The following is a 24,418-nucleotide window of genomic DNA, read 5'->3' on the forward strand; positions in this document are numbered from 1 at the left end:
ACAGGACATGATTTTCCAGATACATTCTCGTTGATTTTGTCTAAGGATTTAAAGAGACACATTTGTTTAATTTTTTAATTTATTTTTTCTACAATCTTAGAATCAAAATTTAGGGGCTGAAAGGGATCACAGAAATCTTGTAGTCTGTCTCCTTATTATACACAGGCCAAGTTTGAGGCTAATTTAAATTACCACCTATAACCCGGAGAATAATTAGTGACAGAATTAGAATCAGATTTAAAGTCTCATAAAGTGTATTACAAAACATGAGACATTATGCTGCTTGATATTCTGTACTACTATGGTAGCATGAGGCATTTTCTTAAAACTGTGAAAAAGCCTTTATCTTGGATCAACAGATGAGCTGAAAAAAACAAAAAGAATCACAGCAGGTTCAGATGAAAAATTGATAGGAACCACTGCCTAAATCTGATATTGAATCAGTGTGAGATGTAAAAATGGCAGCAACCTGTGCTTTAAAACATATTCATATGTAAAACAGATATGGCCTAGCAAAAGCACAAAAGTATGTACCTGTGGCAATTATTAATTCCAGGGCTCACCAGTTCTCTGCCAGTAAATCGTGCACTGGTTTCCTAATTTCTTTGTTTTGTCTACATCACTTATTATGCTGAAGTTTTATCATCATTAGTTATGTGAACAAGTATTCTTAAAAGTTACTTCTTGTTAATTTTGGTTTAGTGATAATACCAGCAGCAGCAACAACAAAAATATTAGCAAATATAATAAGTCATTGAATAAATGCCTTCCCCATAGAAGCACTATATAATACTTCACATATTTGCACTCCTTTAAATGCTTTAGGCATTTCTTAATATTATACTTCCCTATTTTGATTCTTTTAATTGCCCAAACCTTGTAATTTGGGTGCTAATATTACCCCTCATTCATTTCATATGTGGAAACCAAGGAATACACATTAAGTTATGGAGCAGGAAAATCTCTGGAGATAATACCATTAACCACTGTTTAAAAGTATAAAGTTAGCTTTGCAAAAGGAGAAAATGAGAGAGAGAAAGATTTACCACTTTAGCCAAAATTAAGAAGAAAAGTTGTATTCCAAGCTAATACTTTCTGCTGATATTGGCAGAATTTTTGCTGCTCTAATAGTTTCTGTTTAATGAGCAAATTGCCTTAAGTACACATACAGCACTGTGGCACTGGGTGTAAAGATATTTAGCCAATTTCTTTCTCATCAATGATAGTTCCAACTCTGCTTATTTGTACAATAGCACTTTGAATTTAGCCTAAAAAAAACACACTTAAGAAATTAACATTATAAACTTCTAAAAATTACCAGTGAAGAAAGGGGGCCATATAATCAGTAATTTATTAAATAAAGCGTAATGGAAGCATTCATTAAGATGTTGTGAAGATACTCGTTAACAATCAAAACTTATCCTATTGATTTGAGAGCTCTTCAGTAAGGACTTCCAGAAAACATTTAGCAATAAGCACCACACATAACTTAAGTAGGGATTTCATGAATAATTATAGTTTCTTATGGAGCCCCTCTTTGGGGGGGACAGGAGGTAACCTGGTAGTAAGTATCCTCTGAAAAGAGGCACCTTTTTCACAGGAAAAAAAAAAAAAGAAAGAAAATGAAGATTCTCTTTTAAGTTACTAACAAAGCCTCATTATTTTATGTGACATTGCTCTCCTTCCACATCTTGATAAATGTTTCAGTTCTCCAGAGCCCCTCTTAATTCCTTCATTCCCTTAGGTCTTGCCTCAGTTTCCCTGCTGTCTTCTACTTTCCACAGCGCTGCAGTCTGTAGACGGCACCTAGAACTCAGTTACACAGTATCTGTGCTGTTGCCCACTGATCCCCACTGCAAGGCTGTTATTTGAATGCTGTAATACACAACTTGCAGATGGTAGCTGGCTCACGTTTCTCTAACTCCACACACCTGTCACAGATACACAACTAAGAGACACTTAGGAATACTCTGGTCTCTTTGTCCACTGGAAAAAAAAGTGCATATTCTTTTGGAGGTGATTATAGCACTAATTGGCCTAAAGAAGCAGGAGCCAAAGCACTTTCTCCCTTCAAGTTCATTGTATATGATGGCTCTGTTGAGATCTACAGAAGCAGAAAGTTAAAAATCCAGATAAACACTGCTTCAGTCAAAGATGACCGATGCCTTCACTGGATAAGAAAGTCTTTTAGTTTTTTAAACCTAGTTACCAATCTCCATTACCATTTTTTCTTTATCAAAGAATCTCATTTTTAAGGTGAATAATATTTTAGTGTTTGTGCCTGTGTATATTTTCTTTCTCCGTTCATCTGTTGATCAGATATATTCCGTATCTTGGCTATTGAGAATAACTGTAGGGGACAAAAGGGTGCAGATATCTCTTCACCATTCTGATTTCATTTCCTTTGAATATACACCCCAGAAGTGAAATTGTTGGATCATATGATAGCTCTATTTGAGGACCCGCCATGCTATTTTCCATAATGACTATGCCAGTTTACCTTCCCACCTACAGTGTACAGGGGTTCCCTTTTCTCCACATCCTTCACAACACTTGTTTTGTCATCTGGGAATAATCATTTTAAAAGGTGTAAGTTGCATTTCCTTGACGATTCGTGCTGTTGAGCACCTTTTTATACACCTGTTGGCAATCTGTATGACTTCCTGGATAAATATCTACTCAGGTGCTTAACCATTTTTATATTTTTTTCTTTACCATTTTAAAATCAACTTCCTCCTTCTCCTCCTCCTCTTCTGCTTCCTCTTCCTCTTCCTCCCCTTCTTCCTTCTTCCTTTTCTCCTTTTCTTCTTCCTTCTTTCTTCTTCACTATTGATTTGTAAATTTCTTATACATTTTGAATATTAACCCCTTAGGTGTGGCTTGCAAACATTTTCTCTCATACAGTGGGTTGCAGTTTCATTCTGTTGATTAATACCTTTACTGTACAGAAGCTTTTCAGTTTTGTAGAGTCTCAGATGCCTTTATTATTATTTTTAATTTATTTATTTATTTGCTTTTGCTATGTACACTTCTGGTGTCACATCCAAAACTTCACTGCCCAAACCAATGTTAAAAAACATTTTTCGGGCTCGGCGCCCATAACACAGTGGGTATAGCACCAGCCACATACACCAAGGGTGGCGGGTTCAAACCCGGCCCAGGCCAACTAAACAACTGCAACCAAAAAATAGCCAGGTGCTGTGGCGGGCACCTGTAGTCCCAGCTACTTGGGAGGCTGAGGTAAGAGAATCACTTAAGCCCAGGAGTTTGAGGTTGCTGTGAGCTGTGATTCAACAGCACTCTACTGAGGGCGACATAGAGACTCTGTCTCAAAAAAAAAAAAAAAACCCAAAACCCCTTTTTTGTATATTTTCTTCTAGTTCTAGTAATTTTATGCCTTCCAGTCTTAAATTTATATTTTTTATCCATTTTGAGTTCATTTTTGTGTATCATTTGACATTATGCTAAGTGAATAATGTATGATTATTATTCCAAACACAGAAAGGTGAATGCTGTGTGATCATATTTACATACAGAATTTAAAATAGTCAAACCCATAGAAGCAATGAATGGAATGATGGTTTCCAGGGACTAGTGGAATAGATAAAGAGGTGATGTTAGTGAAGGAATGCAAAATTTCAGTTATGTAAGATGAATAGGTTCTGGAGATCTAATATGTGACGTTGTGACTACAGTTAAAGTATTTTATTCCATACTTGAAATTTGCTAAAAGAATAAATCAGGGTGGGGAACCTGCAGCCTTAAGACCACATGTGACTATGTAGGCCCTTAAGTGTGGCCTTTTGACTGAATCCAAATTTCATGGAACAAATCCTTTTATTTTTATTAATATATTTTTGTTCATCTTTTGTATTTTTATTTTTTAAATAAATGTATTTAAAATACCAAAGAATAAAATAAGTTTCAATAAAATAATCCTCCCAGACTGGCACAATTAATAAACCATAAAGTTGATGGCTGCTACACTCATGATTTTGTTCTAACTTCCCACACCGGCTGGTGCCACTACTACATGAGGCTTGTTGGAGAGTGTTTATGGGGTTGAGTACACCAGCCTGTTATCAGCTTTTGACTGTGGTGTACTATGTTTCTCTTGAAGTGTAATTTGTGAATAGTTGCACAGTTTGGCAATATGTTTTTTAATTCTGTCTGCTTAACAGCCCATTATGCCAAAGAAGACTAAGAGAACACAGAAGAAAGAAAAATGACTTTTTAATGAGGATTGGGAATTTCAATATTATCTTGTTTCTCTTAAATATAAGAAAGTTTGCTTGCTTGGTGATATTGCAATATCAACATTAAAGAAATTCAGTGCTCGTCAGCATTATGATACTCATAAGGACTACAAATACTTTAAATTAGAGAAAGATATGTTCAAAGATTGTATTGCAGAAATTAAAATATGAAAAGCAAAAGCAAGACAATTCTTTCAAGCAGCAATGGACCTGGAACTAATGCCTCTGAAGCAGCTTACAAAGTAGCTTATCCTCAGAAAAAAAAAGGGAAGCAATGGGGTGATGTAGAAATTGTGGAAGAATGTATTGTTGAAGTTGTATAATGCTTAGACTCTAGTGTTTCAAAGTACAAACAACTGCCTTTTTCAAGGAAAATCATAACTGATTGGCAACATGATTTAGCATTAAACTTAACAGAACAACTTTATGTGATACTTCAAAAAGAAAATATATGTTATACCATCATTTTGGATGACGTATCAGTTGATACTGATACTACCGACTCCACACAGGATTTTTATTTCACTCAGGTCATAACAAATTTGTTTTGCTTTGAGGAGTTACTTACTTCGGGCATTCTTGCAAACAGAACACAGGGAATAGATATTTTCAATAACTTTCAAGATAAATGTCAAGTTTGACTGAATTTGGTACATTTTGTGAGTTTATGCGCAGATGGTGCACCTTCCATTACAGGAAAACACGAAAGGTTGATTGCACAGATTCAAAAATCTATCAACAGGTCTAAATGTTCTCATTTCTTTTTACTGTATCTTGCATCAGCAAAATCTCTGTGCTAACATTACAATTTAAGTGACATTTTGCAACATGTTATAAATTGTTAACTACCTTTGTGAAAAATGCAGCAAGACATCATCAGTTTTGTAACATGGCACAGTTGGGATCAGTGAGGTATTCAGAGTGGATTTGTGGTATCATCCTAAAGTACATTTGCGATCACAAGGACAGGTGTTAGCCAAAATGTTATCTGAGGACAGTTAAATTTCATGAAGAACAGAATCAGCCATGTGATTTATTGAAAAAAGATGTCTATAGAAATGCAGCATTTCTGTGTGATGTTAAATCAAAATGAGCTGAATATTTCTTTGCAATATAAAACTAAATCTATATATGCGTACATATACATATATGTGTACAAATACATATATATAATATATAATATGTGGCAAAAATCCAATCTTTTTAAAAAAGCTATCTTTTTTTAAACACTTCTTCCTCAACAGGAAATTTCAGATTAACATTTTTCCCAGTTAACCAAGGTCATTGATGAGCAGGATCATATATGCGAATCATTTGATGTATACACAGGCTGTCATAGACCTATTAACTGAATAATACAAGGAAAGGTTCACTGACTTTGAGAATCATGACATCACCCTCAAATTAGCATTTCAGCCTCACCTAGTTGATATCACCAAGGTACCTAAGGAACTTCAGATGAAATTGATTGAGCTCTCAGTAGATGACATTTTAAATTTAAAGTCATTGTTCGATGCTAAGAAAGATCCGATTGAAATATGGAAGAAAGAATTAGAATATTCATGCCTTTGGCAACATCCCCCCAAAATGCTTTTTTGCTTTTTAACAAGTTATTGCTGTGAATCTACATTCTCCTACCTAACCCAAGTTAAGATGCCCTTAAGGGAACAGAATGACTGCTATCCATCTATCCATCTAGAGCAGGGGTCCTCAAACTACGACCCGTGGGCCACATGAGGTGGTATGATTGTATTTGTTCCCATTTTTTTTTTTTACTTTAAAATAAGATATGTACAATGTGCATAGGAATTTGTTCATAGTTTTTTTTTTTAAACTATAGTCCGGCCCTCCAACAGTCTGAGAGACAGTGAATTGGCCCCCTGTTTAAAAAGTTTGAGAATGCCTGATCTAGAGGATCAGCTGAAACTGCAGACCTCCATGCTGCAACCAAATATTCAGATTCTTTCCACCAAAAACCAGACACACCAAAGTCATTAAAAAGTTAGTTAAGTTTAAAATTAACAATTTTTTTAATTTTTGAAATTAAGCACATAGTAATTAGACTTTTATAAAATGATGTACATTTTTAACTACTGTGTACATTTTTTAAAAAATAACAGTGATAAATTATTCTGATGTTCTTTGACTTACTATATTAGAATTATTAAAAATGATTGATAGACCCATGAAAATATGAATGGTCCCCACAATACACTGATGGTGAATCCCTTTCAGGGGTCCCATCTTCCACATCTTTTATGTAGAATTATAGCTGCCACCAAAGACTGTGTTTTCTAATTATTTTAGGGTTAGCGAATTAGCTAGGAATTAAGAACAACAATAACAAAAAGAATGTAGAGATTAATAAAGTAGTCCTTGGGAAAGGGAGTTTTTAATCATCTATTCACTCTGGTATAAGATTTCCTAAATCTCATGATTATACCATCAAAAATACAAACATTAACTTATTTTTATTTTTCCTTTTTGCATATTTAGCAATACCGGCACCTGGGCATGGTCTGCTACCTTCTAAATCACATAAAACAGATTATATTCATTGAAATTCTGACTTTCAATGATGCTGAACTCTATCTAAGCACTGAAAGTATTTGATAGAAATTACTCTTCAAATTTCATTTATCTTTTCTCTGTTACGTGTGTAAGACCTTATCAGTAACTTCTTTCATATCCCCTTATAGGAATGGCATTATGAAATGAAATCTAAACCACCAGTTCAGATTTATTACTGTATTTGATATATTCACATTTTAAAAAGTGGTATCCTGTAGTTAAATGAATCCAAACAGATTAAATCTCTTAAAAGGAATCGTTACTCTCAGAGTGAGATTTTCTTTCCAGTGTTGTTTGATCAGACCATAATTTGATGTGGGCATTTAGAGATTGCAACATTTTCATCTGCTCAACTACTTGAGGTAGAATATTTTTGGATCCCAATATCTTAAAATATTTATTTTTGTGTCCAATCATTTCAGTAAAATACATTCACATTAGTGCATTTCAATGAAAGTACAAAATTATATTTTATAAATTGATTTGGTTCACATTCTTAAGAAAACTGTTTGGATGGAAATTTAAAAGTCCAATTTTCACAAAATTTTCTTAAACTGTTATCAAAATGTCAACTCTGCTTATGGGAAAGCCTAGATCTAGGATGGGCAGTAAGCACCTCCCCACTGGATTTAGTAGTTTGCCACTACACACTTGCCACCTATCAACCTTGACTGTGGGAAATAACCATCCTGTGTCAACAGCAAGTTGTGGACTTAGTCACAGGGACTCCAAAGAAAGCTTGATGTTTGGCTGTGTGTTTCCATCTTTACCTATTTCTTAACATCCTACTTTGTGCCTCTTTCTTTCCCAAAGAAGACATTTGCAAAACAAGACATAATAATACTAATGATCTTAATATCTCTTCCAAGATGACTGATGCCAAACTATAGATCTAGCTAGAATGGACTCCTGAGTATGAAACCAATGTTAATGACTGTTCCAATGCACACTTAATTCAATTTTTTTAATTTTAATTTTAATTACCTTACAGAATGGAGGATACTCAGATTATTTGAGAATAATGATTATACCCATATCTCTGTATGGGGACAGATCTAGTTATGGTCACAGAGCTGTCTGCCCAAGCTCATTAACCAGTTGGTGAGATTGAGGAGTAAAATAAATTGCACCTAGCTTTAGTGTCAACAGATAGGTAGAGAGCATGATGGGCAGTGTTTAGGTTCACACAACTTCGCTCTATTTTGGGAATGAGAATCTCTGCTTTATCATTATTTTTGGACAAGTCAGGCAATCGGTAACTATGGAGCAAAAGTGAGAGGGGAATTCTTTGACTTTTGAATCCACTGATGACTTTTCCATCAAAGCATATTCCATTATACAGACAATTCTCTACTCACACTCCATGAAGAGTAATATTAACAAAATTCTAAATGTACTCTACACTCCAGTGAAATAACTTTGGTTAACTAGAATTTATTAAGCATATTTTTGCATCTTACCCATAGTAAACAACTTTTACTTGGATAATTTTGCAATGGATACTTATGGAATTTTCCATACCTTCCTTCCCTAGGCTCTCCTTAATTGAAATAGGAGGGATATGAGATCAGACCCGGTGACCTATCTGATACAGATTCTCAAACCATTTTCTTGATCTCTTCCAGTTAATTTATCTTTCTAAATGTTTCCCTTTAATTTGATAAATTCAGAATGTGATAGTCTCCAGGAAATAGTTTTATTCTCAGTCTTTTGTGGCCGAAATGAGTTAACTTCTCAGTCTTTATTGCATACCTAATGTGGATCTCACCCTAATGCTCTCTTACACTTTAAAATTAGAAATAATAAAATAAAAAGTGTTATCACATGGCAGAGATAATACTGACAATATACATTTAAAAATGAAAAATTATAAATTTATAGGCATTAAAGTATTTCCATAATAATAAGAGGTAATTATTTAGAGAAAAATAAAATATTTTACATGAGTTTTAGTATGTGAATCATTACCTTTGTGATGAAAATGATCATGTTTAATGATGTGAATCATATCTTTTAACACTTATCATAGATCTCCTAAATCCAAACTGAAAATTACATGTCAAAGTCCTCCATATTAAATGCAAAAGAAAAAAGCTCCCAGGGTGAATTAGGGATTTTTAAAGATGTGTTCTCTCTCAGTTGATTCAGTTGACTAGTACTTGGTAAATGTGCACTACAGTGTACTTTAGTTTCTTGCAGAAGTAAAGATAACTCACCAAATTCTTTTAATAATTTGAACTCCAGGGGTGATGGAGAGGTTAATTTTCATCCTGGGTAACTTTGGTTGTATTCTCAAGGCGTGTCTGCACCTAGACTTTAAACCCTTTGCACAGAGTTCTTGGTATCATATTATTTAATATAGGGTTAGCAGACTCCATAGCATATTAATTCTCTCTAAGTGCTTATTTCTCACAAACCAATGTATTGGCCTCCATGTGCCCCAACCTGCTGTTCTGTGCTGATTTGATTTGTAGAAAGTTATTCACACTAAGGCTCTTTCATCACCTTTTGTAGTGGTGCCCAAGGCATTAGTTTATTGTTTGGCTTTAACAGCAGTCTATGCTTAAAATAATGTTGGTTTATACTTACTTTTCTAAAGTATTGTTTAGTTGTTCTAAGGCAGAAAGTCTCAGACAGTGTAATATAGCCAGTCCTCCATTCTGGAAATTCTCTCCATTTCTTGTTTTCTTTGAAGCAGATTCTCTAAGTTCATTTCTTTTTTCTTTCTTCTTTTTTTTTTTTTTTTGGTTACAGTTCAGCCGGGGCCAGGTTTGAATCCGCCACCCTCGGTATATGGGGCCGGCGCCTTACCGACTTACAGGCGCCGCCCTCTTTTTTATTAAATCATAGCCATGTATATTAATGCAATCATGGGGCACCATACACTGGTTTTATATACAATTTGACATATTTTCATCACGCTGGTTAACATAGCCTTCCTGGCATTTTCTTAGTTATTGTGTTAAGACATTTATATTCTACATTTAGTAAGTTTCACATGTACCCTTGTAAGATGCACTGTAAGTGTGGTTCCATCAATTACCCTTCACTCCACCCATCCACTCCTCTCCCCTCCCCTCCCTTTCTCCTTTCCCCATATTCTTAGGTTATAATTGGGTTATAGCTTTTATATGAATGCAAATCAAAACTACTTTGAGATATCATCTAACTCCAGTAAGATTAGCCCATATCACAAAATCCCAAAATCAGCAATGTTGGCGTGGATGTGGAGAAAAGGGCACACTTCTACACTGCTGGTGGGAATGCAAACTAATATGTTCCTTTCAGAAAGATCTAAGTTCATTTCTATTGAGCCAGATCCTGCTGACAAAACATTCAAGTTCAGGTTATCAGTGTCAAAGTGAAGTGGAAAATGAAAGCAAGTTCTTTTTTTTTATTAACAACAACAAAAACTAATCACAAAAACTAATAACAAAAATGACTACAGGACAGAAACAATAACACAACTTGTAAATATTTCATTACATAATTTTACGTGAATAAACTATAGTTAAAATTATTTCAACTAAAAAAATACACTTGTGAATAAAATCAAGTAGTCAGATTAAACTTTTACATTAATGAAATTGAAATTGTGATCTACTTACCTAACTTTCATCTTCAAGAAAATGAAAATTGTCACTAATATTTTTGAATGGTGCAGTATACACTATTAAAACTCATCATAATATACGCTACCATATTATGTACATTCCTAAAAGGACCTTTGTGAATTTAAGATTAATTTTTATTTAGTTTTACAACCTTTTAATCTTAGACCTTTATATCTATTAAAGTATTCTCAAAGGATGCATTACTTTTCATTTTATTCAGGAATTTTCATAAAATATATTTGGAGAAATTTTTTTAAATTGCTCCTTTCTTTTGAGTAAAATTAGAATATAAGCATGAAAACCATAAACCTGTTTTAAGGCTTAAATAAGATAGCCCACTGTTTTCACACATAATAAATTTCCGTAAATATTAGTTATTTTAAATAGCTTTTTATTATTGCCACTAATTATCTTTAATATTTACTAGTTTAAAATTTTTCTCCAAATGAAATAACTTTTATATTTTTCTCTTATTTCACATGATTTCTTTGAAATTCCCCTATCCATATTCTTCTGTAGTTTCTTTTTGTTTTACTCCCAAAATAAAAGTCCTGGAATGAACAACCAAATTCAAATACCATGGGTCAGGGTAATGACCACCAGCAATGAAAGGTAACATGGCATTTAATGCTTTTTGTTTGCTTGTTTACTTTTTAATACTAAACTATTTAATTTAATCTTTATTTAACTGCCTGTAATGATTCCTAATTATTTTAAAGAGATTATTGGTTATTCAAAGTATACCACTATGCACTAAAAATGATTCAAATTAAATCTATTTAATAGTTGTGTTATTGGTATGTCTATTTCAGGCACTGTATTTGTTTCTAGGCCCAATATTTATATTTATTCCCAATTTTCCTGTAGTTTAGTGACATAGTTACTGCAAAATAGATGGGTAAATGGAAAATTAGCAAACGCATGGTCAGTTGACCTGTTTTGCTTCTGAAAATCAGTTTATAAATTTAATTTTTACCTTAAATTATGTTTTCTTAAATGCATAATCATTATTATTCCATAAATAACATTTTTCACATATTTAAATTTTTTTTCAAAGTTAGTTTCATTTATACAATTATGATTATAGGTGCATAGTGTTAAAACTTATGGATGACAATTAGCATTAATGTTAAGTTATACTTATTTACCTAGGATTTCTAAAATTGATTTCAGAAACTCCCAGTTTATGCTATGGGCTGACTTTATTTTTTATTTTCTTTTTTTCTATTCAGGTTAATTTGAGGGTACAAACAACTAGGTTACAATGTTTGCATTTGTCAGATAAAGTCTTGTAGTTGTGTCTCTCACATGAGACGTGGGCCCTATACCCTTACACTGTGCCCACTAAGTGGGAGCACACCAGTTCCTTCCCTCCCTTCCCTCTCTCCCACCCCTCGCTCCCCTCCCCCCAACTCGAATTGAATTAAGATTTTCTCTTATGTGGGAGCGTATCAGATCATCTACTGGCTTCGTATTAGTATTGAATACATTGGATACTTGCTTTTCCTTTCTTGTGATACTTTACTAAGCACAATGTGCTTCAACTCCTCAGCGTCTCCAAATTCTAAAACACAAATGAAATCTTAAGTTTCATTTTGAACCTTTAGTTTTAATTTGTATTTAACAATAGTGAAAAACAAAGATCCCAGAATTGATCTCTGGGTTTGAATACCAGTTCTACCACTTACTACAGAAACTACAGGCAAGTCGCTTAATATCTTCTTGAATATCTTACTGAATTTATTAACAGGATGATTGCTTTTAGGAAAAGTGAGGATGAGAGGAAAGGAAATTCCAATAAACTGGAACAGCATAATAAAGGCATTGTCAAGAAGCGGTCAGGAGACCCAGAGTGATAATTGGTGGATATAGATGTTACGTGATAAGTTAGGAATATTCAGAAATTGTAGTTAGACTAAATGAGTTCACATTATATGGAAGACCTTGAGCATCCAAAAACTAATACTTGGGCAAAGGATGTCATGATGAAAGATATTTTAAGAAAATTCCAAAATTAATGTGTGAAGAGGAATAAAAGTTAAGTGTCACTAAAAAGAGAAAGTAGCAACTCATGGTTAGTGAAAAGTTCAAACTAGATATCACAGTGTAAAACATAAAAACTAGAAGTGACTGGATAATATTAGAGAATTTTAATGGAAGAATTGTGTGGATGGAGGCTTCTGAGCCCATTACCTCCTAGTCACCATCCCTAGTTTCATCTGTTTTTTGTTTTTGTTTCACAAAACAAGAGAGGAATTTGTTTAATAGCAGGAGAGGAATTAACAGCTAATGGGGCAACATCAGCAGAGTGCAGAGAACATTAGGAGTGGAGCAGACAGGGGACAGGAGGACAGCAGTGTGTCTTGAACCCAAACCACTGATTTCCTTCACCTGGTAACAACATTTCTGAAAATCAAGCCTACTGTTGAATGTATGAGTAGGTGTTTGTTATTATTAAATGTATTTAACTGATTTAGAGAGTATTATTTCCTATTGTTGATTCAGTTGTCACAACCTCAGTTTAAAAGCTTAAAAAGATTCTGTGTTGGCACTCAGATGGAAGTAAAAGATGAGGAACTTCATATTGAATATGAGGTTATTTTCGGAGACAATGTGGTTAGCCTGAGATGAACATATTTTTTTTTTCTTTTTTGCCAAATTAGGCATAAGTATTTCCCTGATTGACTTTGGCTGTTCAGACCTGGTTTAATATGTACATGTATGTTGTAAGGTACATTTCAGGAATTGTAGTTTTCAGGCAACCCTCTTGCTTCTAATCCAGTGATAGCAGTAAATGAAATGAGATTTGGAAATATCTTGTCATTTATCTTCATGAGTTTGTTTTGTTCATGGAGCCTTAAAAACGAAGAGGAAATTGTATTGATTCTGTAGTTTCCGTATAACCAGGGCTTTCGTCCTATATTATTACTGGTGCCTCGGTCACCCTGGTGTCCATGTTCCCTTTGACTTTTTCTTTTTTGTGTGTAAGGAAGATTTTCTTTCAGCTTATCAATCTCAAGTGTCTTAATGAATGCCTCTGTAGGTCGCCTATTGTGCAGAGTGCAGTAAGGGAAAGCAGTGTTCGAGAAACACAGCACAGCAGTGATATCCCACTAACAAATGTAGCTGTGTCTGAGCTGCCACCAGAAACAGTTTGAGTGAGATGGGGGGACATTGAAGCATATCCGTGGGGTGCTGGATAAAAGAGACTCCTAACCTCATCAGCAGGTAAAATGAATATCAATCCTCATCTTTATTAGAGGATTGCTTACAATGCTATTGGTCAAGGGCAAGCAGTTTTTACTCAAAATTGCTTTGTTGCTAAGCATCTTATTTGGGGCTTTTTTTGTTGTTGTTGTTGTTAGAGGATCAGTAACGAAAGTTGCAGATATTAACTGTGAGGAAATATCCCCTTTCTTTCCCTACTTTTGCAGGCTCTGAGATGTGAATAAAATAGTAAATATTTTCTACAGTAACTTCTCCAATCATAATCCAGGTTTTTAGATCCTAAGTCTTAAATAAGTAAATAAACTTAATTGTCTTCAATATTGTTATCATGGATACTTTATCTCAAGATTCTATTGTGTTACATGATATAAGTCCTCATCTGCTCATCCTTGCCCAATAACTTCTCTAGAAGCTAATACATGGCCTCCACCTTGGCCATAGGTCAACAATACTCCTATTTGTTCCCTCTCTCACTCATTTTCTCTCACACACATGCATGTGCACATGTTCACACACGCCCACATACCTGTTTTATCCAGCACTTTACCAAATGGCCAATGGGCCTATTGTTGCCAGACCCTGGGCACAGAGCACTTGCAATCCAAATCAGTTAATAAGAGAGCTCCTGGTATTAGATTAATAACAAAACTTCATGCAACGGGCACGGGTTGATAACGCCATACAGAAAGTAGCACATTCACTTGTTAGAAACACCCCAGGTTGCAGTGCCAGCTAATGATTCCTGAATGTTAGTTGTGGGTGTCTCTGGGCCCTAGAAAATTATCTAGAAGCCCGTTAGAGATAATCATGTGTAGAGCAACTTAGCAGTTGAGAAAAACACTTCCCAGAATATTCAATTTTCTAACCAAGATCACACAGAAACTTAGTGTCAATTCAGAGCCAAGAAACTGAGTAGTCTGACTTCTAGTGTGACGCTCTTTCCACTTCATTTTACTTCCAAGTCCTTAACATTTAACATAAAAAATAATTTGAACACATGCTCCATTGAAAACAGACCATATTACAATATCAAGGATGTGAACTGAATGAAACATGGGCCTCCCAAAAGGAGTGAACGTAACCTTGAATCATTCTCCCTTTTGAGAGCTCCCTGTCAGTCACTTAAGACTTAAGATTTCTAAACCCATGCTAGTAAATTTCTAAAAGAGTCTGGGTGCTTTGGACTACAGGTATACTAGTAGTCACTGCTAAAAGTGATACAAACAACAGGTGTTTATTAATTCACAGAACAAGTAGACCAAAGGCAATCAAGGTGCAGAGTTAGTCAATTCATCCCTTTATCAATGTCAGGATTCTAGTTCTCCGAGATTATCTTAACTTAGCTTTGCCAAGACCACTATGTTTCCAGGTTTGATGCACAACCACAGCAGGGGGAATCTCTGCCTGGTGCTCATTTTCAGAGAACTTTCCCAGCCACCCTCTCTAGTAGATTATAGCTTATCATTATTAGTCAGAATTGCATCATATGCCCTTGCCAAAACCAATCACAGTCATGAAAATGGAATTACCACAATTGGTTTAGAGTAATCAACATTCAATTCCTGTGAAGCACAAAGCCTTCAAGTGTGTGGGAAAAAAATCAGAGTTCTGTTGGCAAAAAAAAAGAAGAAGAATTAAGAAGTGGTTTAAGGGAGGATGATGATTGATTCGTATAATTGAGGTATATTTCTTAATTACGAGGCACGTGTTCCATTTAAAAGATATTTAGGGTATAATACATCAAAACTCAGGATTCTTGCCACAAATCCGGAAGTATCTATTGCAGGCAGTAATATAGGCTCCTCAGGAACGCATTCTTCCCTACCAATTAGGACCGTATGTCATATTTGGAAAAATCATATTCTACTCACAGAAGCAGGAAACCCGGGAGATGTTAGAGGACAAGACTTTTAACTTAAGGAGTGACAGAAGATTGGATTCAATCATCCTTCTCCAGCCAAGGTTGAAGAGAGAATGGGTTCTCTAACTACCAGGCTTCATAGGTTCTCAAAATTTACAACAGGCCTAATGATGTTTTAGGATCTGCAAGTAGGGGAGGCAGATGTAAGAAAAGGTGCCTTATCTTCAAAGCTCATTCTGCTCTAGCAGAAAGTCCCTGACAGAGGTGTCACCAGAACGTAACCTGTAGATCAGGGCAAACTTTAGGGAGGAGCTAGATAATTTGTGAGCAACTAAAAAGTTGCTGCTCTTCTCCGCTTTCTTTTCTCAGGATCTTACTATTGACATTGCTTCTTCTAAAGTTTTATTATGTTGCTAGAAACCTTTCAAAGCCATCTTACCTTAATATACTCTTGAGATAGTGCTAGTTTTGTAAGTGTATTTCAAATGATTAGGCCTTTCCCCTCCCACTCTGGGTCAGGCTTCAAAGAAGTGGGAAAAGACCCTGAAGATCAGGTGGGGTTTAGAGTCTGAGACTTTCCAATGTTAGTCTAAATCATTTGGGGCTAAGAAAAGCATAAGGAGGTGTTTGTAGAGTAGGGAAAGAGTGAAACTAGAGTTCCAGAGAGTCTAATATGTGTTGGGCTGTGTGGGATAGGTAAATAGACCATTGCAGAGAATCAGTGAAATACCCAAGTGACAAACCCCCAAAGCAAATAACTAAGGCAAAAAAGCCATTACAAAAGAAAAATAATACATAAGTCTGGACTCAGTGGTCATGCCTGTAATCCTGGCACTCTGGGAGGCCAAGGTGCGTGGATTGACTGATTTCATGGATTGGAGACTAGCCTGGGCCAGAGCAAGACCTTGCCTCTAAAAATAGCCAGTGTTGAGGCAGGCGCCTGTATTCCCAGCTACTTGGAAAGCTGAGACAAGAGAATTGCTTGAGCCGAAGATTTTGCGGTTGCTGTGAGCTGTGACTCCACTGCACTCTGTGGAGCATAACCAAGTGAAACTCTGTGAGGAGGAGGAGGAAAAGAAGCAGCAGCTTAATGAAGTGTTATCTATGGAAAATTAGGTGAAAATATTGGTAGAGTTGGCTTTAGTGTCTGGGTGACAGAGACAATGATAGAAATGGAAAAAAAAATACTTTGTGAGGAGATTCACTGTTTATGTTTTTCTTGACTTCAGTATTTTCTTGAAAGAAAAAGATGGCAGCCTTCTCTTCTTCACATATTCTCATGTTTGTAAACTCAGAAGATCTTACACAATACCCAGAACAAAGTATATTCTCATTAATATTGAATAATGGGAGCTTTATTCATCATTCCATTGCCATTAATATATCTCTGAAATCATAAGGCAGCAAAGGCAAATTCACAATAAAATGTCATTTTGCCAAGCACTTTCCAGAATATACTTTTAAAATAACTATCTTTACCTATATCATATAGTATTTCCTTGTAGCCTCACATCTTAAACTGTTTCCCTAGCCTCATGCCTTCTCTAGTGCCATGAAATTAGACACTGAGGCAAGCCAGGTGGAGTTGCTCTGTGTACTTCAGAGGGCTAATAGTTAACATTGCTTTCATAAGCCCGCTGTGCCCTAACTCCTGCCAAGCTATTCCACTTTGTCTCTTCCAACGTTGGTCTAAATCATCTGGAACTAAGAGTAAGCTGGGGCTTACTACCCCAACCCTACGTCCCTCTGACCAGCATGGTGAGTCTTCCCCCGATTTCTCTTTCTGTGGGTCCTTACTTACAGACAGGCACATTTGCCTGAAAATTTTCACTCCTTTTACCTTTACTCGGAGAAGTGCTACCCACTCCTACGCTCACTTATCCTTAAGGCTAAATTTGTGTGTTCTTGAGAAAGCCTTCTGTGTCCCTGACCCAAATTAGCTACCTTTTTCTGCCCTTCCACAATACTTTGTGCTTACATTATTGTTGCTTTAGCCTTACTAATTTGTTGATGATTTTTAAGTTTCAAAAGTAATACTTGTATCTTTGAAACAAATGACACTATAGTTCTGAGCAGATACAATTTTGTGTGATTTTCTCTGTACCTTTCTCTATCTTGTGCTTGACTTATAAGTATTTGGTTTTAGTCTGTCTCTTCCAGAGCATTTTTCAAGACATTCAAATACACTGACATTCTCTCCCTAAATGCTGATTTCAATGGTCTATGAGGTAAATTTCAGATGTTGCTTTTTTTTTTTTTTTTTTTGCAGTTTTTGGCCAGGGCTGGGTTTGAACCCGCCACCCCAGGCATATTGGGCCAACGCCCTACCCCTTAAGCCACAAGCACCGCCCAAGAGGTGTTGCATTTTTAAAACCAACCAATTGTTCATGCTATCTGGTTTATCTTTGTATTCCCCATCTTTCTTTCTTCCTCATCTTGAAGTCTCATGAGAAAACATATGGTTGTTGAATAAATTGATTAATTTGTCTTTAAATAGACAAAAGTACCTTGATAAACTAGAATAGAGAAAACCTAAATCATATATTTATAATTTGCATATAGAAATGCCTTATTTTAGGGAGAAAAATGCATCAGAAAAAGTGATAACAAAATGTTTCCCAAAAATAAATGACATTTTCCTAAAGAGTTTTTTATAAAGTTGGAATATATTTTGGATTAAGGAACATTTGACTAAAAAGTCAAATTACAAATTTTATTGACTATTTCAAATATGGTTAAAATGTTAACTTCCCTACTCATCTACCACCAGAAAATTACTAGTTGTTAATTGTAAAAAATTAAAATGATGCAGAGAGTGTTATTTCTCAAAGGAAGGAGGTAAGTTGTAACGCACCATGCCTCCCTGGAACCTCACTCTCAGACTGGGAAAGCAGCCTGTGTTTCATGGTGGCACTGACTGGCTGATCCCTGTGAAGACCTCAATCATGACTCTAGTTGTTTCAAATTTAAACACAAAGAATCCTTACAAATCCAGTTACTGACTCATGTAAAAATTCACTTTCTCAAAGAGTATGGGAACCTGTGGAAACTTGTGGCCTCTCTGATCATTAAGTGCAGCCTTTTGACTAAATCCAAATTCTACAGGGCAAATCCTTTTATTAAAAGGGGTACAGCAGAGAAAGATGAAATGTTTCTTGCCTCCATTGGTGCTTAAAAAAGAATGATCTTGAAATCAGAAGGCCTGAGGTTCCTCACCCCTTTGCTGTTCCTTGATTATTTGCTGAAACATACCCGTCCTCTAGAGGATGGTTGTGGATACTGTTTATTTAGTTTCCACCCAATGGTTTTCATCCTACTATAAAAATCCTGTTCATCCTCCTGTGCTCTGCCCCCACTCCCTGCCCCACCGAGTTTCAGATTGCCATCAAGGGATGATCAGCACACTCCTGAGTGTAGTTATTACAAAACATGCTTTCCTTGTTTGTCAGATGTTATTTAAAGAATAGCACTCAAACTGATTTCATTCATGCTTAAGAATTTGTGTCTATCAGTGTATAGGGGTATTCACATCACGTATTAGGTCATATTTATCCCAAGCTGGGAATTGGGACGTATTTTAGCTACTTAGATGAGTAGAGAAATAAATAATTCAAATTGCTGTTATTTTTGACCTCCCATGCTGGCAACCCCTAAATGTATTAAATCAAGGGTTTTTCTCAGCCAGGAAAGTTAAATAGCAGGTGTAATACTTAATGAACTGCAGCAACTTGGACTTACTGGTGTGGCAAATAGATTGTGATATTCATTTCCAATTAAAGTTCTTTTGCAAAGATCAATGAAGCACATTTTCACAAATTGAATCACAGTAAACTAATAAACAAAATCCTCACATTCCCACTGATGGCAAATTGTTATTTCCTTAACATTTAAAATCCCATCACACTATTAATTATAAGATGCAAGGTCTAGGAAAGATCAAATATATATTTACTGATGTGTTTATGTTTTACTTCCAATTTTATAAGAAAAATAATGGACATTAACCATTTGTAAGGAAGCTGCCTAAGAATAATTTTCTAAACTATATTTTGTGGTCTTTGACCCATCAGCACTCTTTACTGACTAAACAACATACTTGTCCTAATGATTTAAGGATCTGATCTTTAGTAAATTACTAAAGAATCTGTTGTGGAGTAGACTTTAATGAATGTATAGTATATATATATATATATATATCAGAAACAATAGTGTCTGTAGAAAAAGGGAAAGAGCTTAGAAGTTAGCTTCTAGAATCAGTGAGCTGCTTCAGAAAAATTAAAATGTTAATTTAGCAACCTTAAATGTCACTACTTTATCCGAAGAATACATAAATGTTATGATACCCATTTTCTAGGACCTCCTCCCCTTTCACTTCCTCTTGATATTTATCTCAAAGTATCATTTTGAAAAAAGGGATATACATCTCTGTGGTTTCATTTTGAAGATTTTAATATTTCGATACTGATGCCGAATAACAAAAATGGAGTCATCTATGAAGCAAAGGGTGGGGTTCTAACAGGAACATTCTATTTTCAAACAATAAAGGGGGATGTTTGGTAGAGGTGCACATACCAAATCTCCCCTCTTAAGAAAATCTTAAGACTTCAGATGGCTTTTCCACCTGATAGTCTAATATTTCAAAAGAAGTTTACCAGCAGCTCTTGGGATGATTGTACTGCATGAGCATCTCGGCATGAAGGAGAGCGTATCAAATAGTACTTCCAAACCAGAGTAGCCTCGTGTGGATTTGCAAGCCATGTCTGTGCGCTCTCTCCAGAGAGGTCCAGCCTAAGTGGGGAAAATGTGAAGACAGTACAGAGAAACAAAGAAAATGTTCTCTCTGATGTCCCATCACATCCCTTCCTTTCTCTTCTTCTAACATCAGCTTTCTCTTCAATGGCTCATCTGTCCATGCCTCTTTTGGAATTTATGGGCCAGTGATTTAAATGGAAAAAATATCATGAGGATTTGTCAACTTTATGTTGATAAATGATTAAATGCAAATCTGCATGCATGTTACACATAATAGTCTGCTATCATCGTTTCACCAAAGAAATGCCGTTTTAACATCAAAGATAGTAGAAAAACCTTAAGATCAGAAAAAAACTTTGAATTGAATAATTTTAGCTTTACAAACTCACCAAATAAACTAATTTTTCTCATTTTCACACATACTGGTGACCTTTGTCAAAAATCAACATAAGCCCGTAGTCTACCTTTTGATAATTATCATACCAAATGCCTTGGTTCAACCTTTTTTACTAGTTGAAAAAGATCTTACTAACTTGTCAACATATAATGTGCCTACTAGTTACTAGGGGTCTTGTTGAACGGATGTGCTGGTTTGGTGCCTGAGATTGTGTGTTTCTAACAAGCCATGAGGCGACACTGATGCTGCTCGCCAGGTGACACTGGACCAAACTTTTATTAATAATATAAAGGAACAAAACGATTTTCTCCAAGTGTTCAAAGCTAACCAATAAGGCGTTATTCTTTCTACTTTTAATCAGGAAGGGAATTATGATGAAAATCTTTAATCTGTAGAAAAGATGTGATTTGGACGTATTTGGAGTGTTGATATCTTCTTAATTTGGCAACGCAGACCACACCAAACTTAATTCATTTACACATTATTTTGTCCTGGGGTCAAATCATGCCACATTGAATATCATTGCTCTAATTCTCCTTGGAAATATCCTCACCAACATGTGTTTCGAGGGATACTTCCTTCAGTTATTTGCAGACAATTCTTGATTGTTGAGCAGCTGCTTTGACATGGATTCCAGTTGCAGATGAAGGGCAGCATTAGGGGCTGTCCAGTTCTTCTCTTATTATCATACTAAGATAAAAAGCATAAAGGGAAATAGACACCAATGTTATAAGGATAATAATAACTTCCATTTTTGTAGAATTTTATAATTTCCAATGTGCTCACAGCAGTTATGTTGCCCTCCATGGGTTTAAAACTCAGTATATAAACTCTGCAAGTGGAAAATAATAAATGTTGAAGATTGAGTGGTCTCTCCCCATTTTAGCTTGTCAATTTATTTTATAAGGAATAAGAGTCTTTTTAAATGTAATTAAGTTAAGGATCGTGAGAGGAAATCATTCTGGATTATCCAGTTGGACTCTAAGCCTAATAACAAGTGACCTTGTAAGGGACAGGAGGAGACAGCACAAACACACAGAAGGAGGCAGTGTGGAGACACGGTAGCGATTGGAGTGATGCAGCTACAAACCAAAGAAGGCTGCCAGCCACCAGAGGAGAAACGAGGCCAGGGATAGAATCTCCTCTAGAGCCTCCGGGTAGCAGAACCCTGCTGACATGTGGATTTTGGATTTCTGACCTCCAGAACTGTGAGAATCAATTTGTGTTGCTTTGAGCCACCCACTTGTGGATACTTGTTATGGCAGCCACTGGTAATGCATTAAGCAAAAAGCGATGACTTATGGAATGACTGAATTACTGAAAGGGAACACATTAGAAATCTAATCTTAAAGATTAGGACAGAGACGTTCTGAGTGTTGGCCTACCTTGCCTGAGTTTGTTCAGGTTCAACACCATAGAAGTGTGTGTCAAATATCATATCACACCATATACTGGCGTTGGCTCACAAAGACTTAGAAAATTTGAGGACTTTTTGAGCTGCTATAAGCCATACATAGAAGACAAAATGTTAAGTGAAAAAATTGAATATTTTATAGTAATAAGAATATGAATGTCTTTCATAGAATCTCTAAAATAAGATTAAGCAGTTTTGGGGGTTTATTTTGTTGTTGTTGTTGTTTTTGCAGTTTTTGGCTGTGGCAGGGTTTGAACCTGCTACCTCTGGTATATGGGGCCGGCACCCTACTCCTTTGAGCCACAGGCACCACCCAAGATTAAGCAGTTTTATAAATACCTTTGTAATTCCTAGTTTTTAAAAATTATCCTGGACCACATTTGTAAGACGTCAGTGTCCTGATCAATTCAGTTAGACAACCAGTTAGTTCAATCATATGATGAAGGAAAAAGCCATTGAAAATAAGGGCTAAGCAAGCAATTTCTGCTGGAAAGTAGACAAAAATTTGATCAGGTTTCTACCATTGAGGTGTACTACGACTTCAGCCAAGTTATTTAACTTTTCTGTGCCTCGGTTTCCCAGGGATAAAAATTGTATTTCTTTTCAGAAATATGAAGATTAAATGAGATCTTATTTTAAGACCCACAGCAGAGACCCTAATGTTGTGTCCATTATTATCTAGTGTCTGACACACAATAGGAATTCAATCAGTATTTAGAGAATCTATTTACCCAAACCTGCAACTGGACTAACATAAGAAGTTATTTTAACTGTCTGTTGATTGTTCAAGTAGCCCATGGCCATCCTGTATTTTTTAAGCACAATACAAACTAGTAACTATATGATTTCATATAAAGTGCAGATCCTAGATATCAAAGAAATGATCTTTTTCTTTGCATCTCCTTCTGGATCATGAAACTCTCAAGAGGATTCCTAAGAGATTCTGCATTTCTTGGAGAATAAGAAAGAAAAATCTGGTACAGTTTCTTTTTTTTTTTTTATTTTTATTGCCCATTTTTCTGACATTGATTTCTCCTTCCTGATTTAAAAATTTAGAATTTGTTGGCCTACATGAGGCTTTGCAAAAGGCCCATTTGGTTAATCAGTCTCTTGTTTGATGGTCACTAGCGTATCAGCAGGGTCTGTTACAGATCATGGAACAAATGATCTGACAGTCTAATTAATTCTGTTTCATCTGTGTGTTTGCTCCAGATTGAATTTAGTTTCATTCTGAACTCACGTTGTATAGTCGTTCATAAGCATGAGTTACTTCAAGTTTAGTAGTCTTCAAGAAAATTTAGGTTGCAGGACATCATCTCACTTCCCAACATATGTTGAACTGCAGATCTCCTACCATTTTCTTGCATAAGCTACTGAAAGATGGGGATTGCGCATTTAGTCAGCTCAGTTGGATGCAAATGTATTTAGATCTAATACATCAAATAGTATTTTGAAATCTATTATTTTGTGAAATTCTACAGTTCAAAATTCCCTTAATAAGAAGAAAAAAGTGTCTGTATTACTCTGAGAATTTTCAATTTATCTTTGAATGTGTCATCCTAGTTGTTCAAATATGCTTTTAGTTGCTATCTTCTCTTACGGCTTCTTACTTCTTGAAATTTCAATTCATGCATATGTAATGATGACAGAAATAAAATTTAACATTTATTGACTACTTATTATGTCCTAGGAACTAAGAAAACACATTATGTAAATGTCTTATTTAGTTTTGGTGAGTTTTTATTTTTAAAAAAGCTTGAAGTGACTAGTCAGGGAACTAGCCTCAATTTTTCAATATATAGATAACAAAATTGAGGCACAGGGAAGCTGAACCGCCAAGGACACAAAGATGGTTAGAAAGATGTATCTTTGTAGCATCATATCTTTGTGACAAAAAGAACAATAGGAAATCTGTAATGCAGATACAAAGGAGGTTTCTCATTCCATCCTGTGCAAGGCAGAGCTGCTCAGAGAACAAAGCTGCCTTTGAAGCCAGGGATTGCTCCAACTCAAATCAACTCTGTGGGGTGCAGAGTATGACATGATGGGGCCAACGCAGCAGAAAATAAAGTTCAAAACACTCCAAAATTATCTACATTCTTTTGGTGCCAATCTTTAAAGAATCGGTACGATATTTTATGTTTCCAACTTGTCTTCATTAGGTTCTTTTTGAAATTTTTGGCAAATCGGTTTAACCTTCAACATTCTTCATTTATTCTGCTTGATTTAATCAAATAAATAAATAGATAAAGTAGAACCAAATGGCAGTATTATCTATGCTGAGAAAGCAGTAACCTAGGGAGGTAAAAAGAATGTAAATTGAAG

At 35.4% G+C, this 24,418-nt stretch overlaps 1 protein-coding gene across 1 annotated transcript in view; it reads left to right on the forward strand.

Moving 5' to 3' along the window:
- Positions 1 to 24,418, forward strand: part of SPAG16 (sperm associated antigen 16) — a 996,461-nt gene that overhangs the window by 892,177 nt on the left and 79,866 nt on the right. The window lies entirely within an intron of this gene.

The sequence above is a fragment of the Nycticebus coucang genome, chromosome 7, assembly GCF_027406575.1.
Source record: "Nycticebus coucang isolate mNycCou1 chromosome 7, mNycCou1.pri, whole genome shotgun sequence".
Taxonomy (NCBI): domain Eukaryota; kingdom Metazoa; phylum Chordata; class Mammalia; order Primates; family Lorisidae; genus Nycticebus; species Nycticebus coucang.